The sequence below is a fragment of the Mus pahari genome, chromosome X (genome assembly GCF_900095145.1).
Source record: "Mus pahari chromosome X, PAHARI_EIJ_v1.1, whole genome shotgun sequence".
NCBI classification, from domain to species: Eukaryota; Metazoa; Chordata; class Mammalia; order Rodentia; family Muridae; genus Mus; species Mus pahari.
In genome coordinates, this window is record NC_034613.1 from 15330751 (window position 1) to 15337330 (window position 6580).

General features: G+C 43.7%; 1 protein-coding gene across 3 annotated transcripts in view; it reads right to left on the reverse strand.

The window, feature by feature from the left end:
* The window catches only part of Klhl13 (kelch like family member 13), a 143181-nt gene extending 137953 nt beyond the window's left edge, over positions 1–5228 (reverse strand). For 2 of the 3 annotated variants that reach the window (XM_021187581.2, XM_029534309.1), the window contains exons 1-2: positions 5086–5228; positions 1671–1766 (exon numbers count right to left, since the gene is read on the reverse strand). The gene's annotated coding sequence lies outside the window, so the exon portion shown is untranslated. Of the gene's footprint in view, positions 1–1670; positions 1767–4901; positions 4947–5085 lie in introns of those variants that run through there. The other variant, XM_029534310.1, reaches the window with a different exon arrangement.
* Between the last annotated feature and the right edge of the window lie 1352 nt (positions 5229–6580).

Below are 6580 nucleotides of genomic sequence, written 5' to 3' on the forward strand. Positions count from 1 at the left end.
CTCTCTCTCTCTCTCTCTCTCTCTCTCTCTCTCTCTCTCTCTCTCTCTCTCTCTATCTCTCTCTCCTCTTTTTCTGACTTTCTCTGTCTCTACCCCCCTCAACTCCACTCCTGATGCCCTAAATAAACTCTATTCCATGCTATAACTATATCCATCATGTGACTCGTCCCTCAAGGGGGAAGGGATGCTTTAGCATGGGCCTGCAAAGGCACACCCTTCCCCACCCCCACCCCGCACCATACAGTGCTTCTACCAAACATATTCCTGGCTTCCTTTTCTTTTTGTTTAATAAATCACAAGAATAAAAATGTTAAAAAAAATTCTAGAGAGCCAAGTCATAAAGGATCTGGGCTTGCTCAGTTAAGTAATTGGAACTTGCACCTACAGGAGGCGCTAGAGGTCATTTTACAAGAAATACTTTTCAGCAACAGCTAAAAAGATATAACAAATATCTCTTAAAAGTCCAAATGATATTTTAAAAAACCCAAACAATTCCTTTGTGTACAAATGAAATTTCCAGCCTTCCAAAAGAAATATATTTCTAAGAAACTAACAGCTCAGTCCTGGACAAACAAATTCTTAAAATAGCACAATGGTCCGTTGGAATGTGGTTGGTGGGGTTTCTGGGTTTTGTGCTTTTGTTTCGCCTTGAGACAACATCTCTCTTGCCTTAGAACAGACATCTGCCTGTCTCTGCCTCCTCGGGGCTGAAATTCTAGGCGCCGCCACCAGGTCTGGCAAAGCTCTCTTGTTGACAACTTACCTTGCAGCACAAAGGACAATTTGCCAGCGGCAAGGGGACTGCTTGGACTGCTTGGACGGCTTTGAACACACCCCAGAGCTTCTATGTCCCCAGTCCCTAATCTAAACAGAGTAGAGCTGAATCACTTAGCTATTTAACAAACTTTTCAAAGTTTTCATTCTTGGGTATTAATGTAAATAACTGAGCCAGGTATTCAATTTTATGCTCTGTAAAACATGTTTTAAGTTCCAAATTCCCTAACGGCTTCGGGTTGTTCCGACCATCAAATTCAAATTCTTTCTGAGGACTTCCAAATCCTATGTATCTATTATCTCTAATACTCTCTGAGACTTCTCAGAACACCAGGTTTCTGTTCTTCATGAACCGTATGCCTGAATGTTCGCTGGAGAATGTGTTCCCAGTTTTTTTTTTTTTTAAAGTTACTGTGTAGCTCTGGTTGAGCTCTTGTTGCCTGGAACTAACTATGTAGACTAGGCTGGCTTCAAACTCGCAGCAATCCGAAACCCTGTCTCCAGAGTGCGGAGACTAAGCATAAAGGCCTAGCTGGGCGGTGGTGGCGCACGCCTTTAATCCCAGCACTCAGGAGGCAGAGGCAGGCGGATTTCTGAGTCCGAGGCCAGCCTGGTCTACAGAGTGAGTTCCAGGACCCAGAGCTACACAGAGAAACCCCAAAACCAAAAAAAAAGAAAAAAAAAACATAAAGGCCTGTGTCACCAGGCCAGGTGTGTTCCCAGAATTTAAAAAAACGTATACGTATACACATTCCCTCTTCTTTTTAGGCTGTGCTCCAAAATCACCCCTTCACTAAGAAGTTATATAGTTGCCAGAGTCTTTCAGAGAGAGATACAGAATAGGAGATTGGAGTAAATCTAAAAGGGGAGATACAGAAGAGAATTAATTGACTTACAGAGTCGCGGCAACAGAGAAGGCCCACGGCAGTCTGAGAGCTGGATAGTCGAAGATGCGGGCGATGGAGCTCAGTCCCAGTCTGAAGGCCTCAGAACTAGGGAAACCAAGAGTGAAACTCTCAGTTTAAGGAAGGCCAAAAGCCTAAGAGCCTAAGGGGCCACTGGTAAGAGCGGAGCCTAGGTCCAAAGCTCAAGGCAGCAAGGGATGAAGTGGCGCTCTTCACTGTCTTTTATCTGTTCTCTGCAGCCAATTGGATGGTGCCCATCCCCTCTGAGGGCAGGTCTTCCCTACCTAGTCCTCCCAGATTCAGACACTGTTCTAGAACACTCTCACCGACACGCCCAAAGCAATGTTTTACGGACTCTCTGGATATTGCTTAATCAGGTAAGTTAACAACAAACTTTAAGCACCATACACCACCCGCGTGTTTTCGAGTTTTCTATATTATGTGTATTTTCTTTATTGTTCTTTTTACACTCTATATGAATACTGACTTACAAGGTTTTATACTGTGGCTATTATACAGAGCCTTGGAAGATGGGAGACTTTCAACAGATTTTATGCCAAGATATATTAACTTATTTAGTAATACTTAATAACCTCCTTGCTATAAATATCTGTAACTCTGAGAAAACCATTTTCTCTACTTTTGAAAAGTTTACTCTAGGCAGTTCATTTTTTTTCACATGGTTTCTATGCCTTTTTAAAATGTGATTTCTACCGAGTCGAAATAAACAAGAGAATTACACCAAAAATAAGATGCTGAAAGGATTTTAATAATATGTTAAATATCACAAACCAAACAATTTGAATATTTACGTTAATCTCATTTCAGGACTGCAAATCAAATTAATGAACATAATATAAACATAAAAGAAAATGGAAATATGAGCAGACATTGAAGTTAGATTTAGTACCATCCTTCTGAGCTGGCTCTGCACGATGATCAGAGGATCATGTCTTCAAGGTTATCCTCCATCAGCTACATACCAAATCTGAAGCCAGCATGGACTGTGTGAGACCCATTTATAATTTTAATAAACAAAAAGAAATATTCAGGATGGTATCAAATCTCTAAGTGTATCACATAATCCATAATCTTCAAATGTTGAAAAATGCTTATGGCTAACATACATTTTTTTTTAATCTTCCAGGCAAAAATAAATAGCTTTTTGTTATAAAGTCACATCAGTGGCAATGCTTAGGCTTAATAATAATAATCTTAAAAGGAAAACAAACAACATACATGTCTCAAAAATAGGTTGCCCCAAAATAAAAATGGTGGGCCTACTAGGATAAGTGCCCTTTCCCTATCATCTATCTTTTTTGTTTGTTTTTGGTTTTTGGTGCTTTCTCTGTGTAGCTGTGGCTGTCCTGGAACTCGTCCTGTAGAGCAGGGTAGCCTCGAACTCATGGAGAGCTGCCTGCATCCACCTCCTGAGTGTTGGGATTAAAAGCAGGCACCAACACCACCCATCTTCCTTTTTTTAAAAAAATAGAACTAAAGTGAACTCTAGAAATTCATTGGAAAAGGAAGTATCAGAGGCAAGTTAACTAACTAAAATAATTGATATCCTTTACTGCTCTTATGAAAACTTTCTTCAAAACATTGAAAAACCTATAGAACCACACCAAAACGTATAGAACCACACCACACAGTTTAAAATTTGCTTATAAAAATGGCAGCTTAAAGATACTGAGCCTTTGAAGGTCTAGTCTATTTACAAATGTATAGTTTAATATTGCAGCAGAAACTCTTCTCATTGCCACACTACCAGACCTTAAAATTGCTACCAGGAGAGTGAAAAGTAGTCACCATCTTTATTCTCAATGTAGTTGCTTCCCAGACTGCTGCCAATTAGGGAACTGTTGTGTCAAAGGCAGCACCTGGTCACACATTAAGCAAACAAATCTATCACTGTTAAGTGTAAGGACTTGTGGTTAAAGGAGCTAATATTTTTAGATATAAAATGATGTCATAACTGTTTTAACTCATTTTTCTCAGCTTTCAAGTTTGAGCACTAGATAAAGCCTATTTCTAAAAACACAGCTGCATACGTCAGCATGTGCTCATTCACTGGTATCTGCCGCCACTTTCAGCTTCTCCATTCAATTTTCCTCACACTAATTACAGCGTGGAAATGAGCGAATGAAGCCCAGTGCAGGAACTAACATGGCAACTGCATGGGCAAGAAAGTGAAACGGCGAAAACTAGTGGGCTTAGTTTGGTTTGTTTTCTAAAGAATTAGGAGGTTCTAAAATGTACTATAAGAAACTGTGGCTTCTGTTTAAAAGGTAGGTACCCTCCCAAACAGAGGGAGTTTTAAACCCCATGGTCTCTCAGTTCCCACTCAGTGTGCTTAGTAACCAGCCTAGAACTAAGTTGGGTAGCTTGCTCCAAAAAATCTAAGGTCATCCTCTAAGTATGTTTAAATGATGAACACCCTAATTTATAGATAGAGAAATGAAGCCAGGTTTACAAACCCCACTAGATCTCCTTCAGTCCAGCCTGTCCCACTGCCAGGAAGTTAGGGCTGAGAAAGAGTACTGCATACAGTCATACATACATGCAGTTTAAGTGACTGGTTTTTAGACCAGGCTATTAAAACCTAGAAAGAAATCTTAAAATCCCTCAACAGATGCTTATTAAATGGTATTTAATAAAGAAATTGTTCAATTTTTTTCTGTAAATGATAGGCTTAAACCCTGTAAGTCTCCAAGAAAACCATTCTTCAACTGTGATTTAAAAAAAAAAAAAGTCCAGAAATTCAGAGCTGAAGACATTCAGAACTAAGTTAAAAGCTCGAAAGGAAGGGAAGAGAAAGTGTTCTTGACTGGGGAGAAAGCAGCGGAGTCTCTCAAGTTAGGACTCTGAAAGCGGGATGGATTAGGAAGCACAAAGTAGAAAGTGCTAGAGGCCAAGAGACCGTGAGGCTGAGGTTGACAGAGGAACCCCACAGGATCAGGGAAGCGAGCGGGGAACCCAGAGAAGATCCTGGAGGGATGACAAAGAAGCACAGGAAAACTGAGTTCTGACTAGGAGCCTAGAGGTACCCAAGCTTCTGGTGGAGCCAAAGGGACCTGCAAGTGCAAAGCGTGGAGAGAAGCCCGGTAGGCAAAGAGCTAAGCGGGTTCCCCGCCTCGCCGTTTTGGTGCAGATCCCAACTCCTAGCCGCGCAGAAGGCGGGGAAGATCGTGGAGCCCCCGGGACTTCAGGATCCTGCCTCACCTTGTTTGCTGATTCCCTGCACCCAGCCGCTCCTCCGAGAGCAGCTGCGCTCAGAGGCCAAAGAGGGAGGCGCGCAGCGCAGCCCGGGTCCCCTCCTGCTGCGAGGCACAGGCGCCCGCACCACTTCTCCCCCTGGCCACCCTAGCCACTTGGCCCAGTCTTCAGGCAGTGGGAGATTGCTTACCCTAACCCGAACGCCGCTCCAGTTATTTGCCAAAGTCCCTGTTCCAAGCTGCCTGAGAATGGGAGCTGAGCTGCTGCGGCCGCAGCGGCAGAGCCTCCGCCTGACCTCACCAGGGGGTGGGGGATAAGGGAGGGGACCCGGAGCCCAGCTGGGGAGGGGAGGGGACGGAGAATGGTGGGAGGGGAGCTTGTGGGCGGGGGAAACATGGCGGCAGGGGTGGCCCTGGCGGCGCCTGCGCGGAGGCTGGGGCTAGGACGGTGTGTGGGGTCCGAGTTGAACACTCGGCCAAAGAGAGGCAAGGCTGGGCCCGGAAGCAGGATGACTGCCAAGTGGCCCTGGAGTCTTTGGAAGCAGGACACTTGGGTGTGAGCCCACATGGCTTCTAGTGTCCAGGAGGCAGAAGTGAAAACTGCCAAGTATCAAGGGACAGCAGTGCATAGACTTCTCCAAAGAAGTCACCAAGTACATCCTGCCAGCCATAACTTCAGTTTCTACAAAGCCACTCCAGAGACCAAGCAAAGAGGATTTTGAGCAAGAGGTGGCTCACCACCTCAGTGGCTCCCAAACTCCAAAATAAACCTGATCCAGGTTCATAACTCTTATAATGGTCTGGAATATTCAGGTCTCCTTCCTATCAGAATACCATACATTAAGAAAGAGGAAGAGCCAGTACAAACACAGCAGTTAACATTTTACTGACAGTCAACTATCACCAGCACTGTGCTATGAAATCACTGTATACTCTGGGAGCAAGTACATGAAGATTAATCATGTTGCCCAAGTTACTATGAACTAGTAAAGAGTAAAGCAGAACCCAGGATGCCCGGGATTCTGGCACCGAAAATTTTCACCATTGTGCTATACTACTTCTCTGCTGAGACCACTCTTTTAAGTCTTAAATCTTTGTTCTTTTCTTCTAATTCCATTAACCTGGACCTCAACCAATAAAATTAAAAAAAAAAAAAAAGTCAACTCAGCCTCCCTGCCTGTTTTCCATTAATCATTTGCCTTCCTGACAGTTGAAGCTTTGGGTCACCTTCTTATATTTCTTCCTTCATCATTTCCATCTATCATTCTAGTCTTCATAATTTCTACTTAAAGTTCTAGTCTCAGGCAGGTATGATGGCTCAGCAGTTAAGGCATCTGCTACCAAACTTGATCCAGAGTTTGATCCCCAGGACTCACAGTCTCATGTGGTAGAAAGAGAGAACTACCTCATTATTTATTCTTATTCTTATTCTTATTCTTATTAATTTATAATACAGCTTTGTTCCCATCCAGTCTGCCCACCCACAGTTCTTCATCCCATTCCTCCTCATCCCTGTCTCTGAGAGGATGCTCCCCCACCACCAGGCCTTCCCCTTCCTGGGGCCTCAAGTTACTCTTTAGGTGTATCTTCTCCCAATGAGGCCAAACCAGGCAGTCCTCTGCTGTATATGTGTTGGGGGCAGTTGCCTGGTTGGTCGCTCAGTGTCTGGCAACTCCCAGGGGTCCA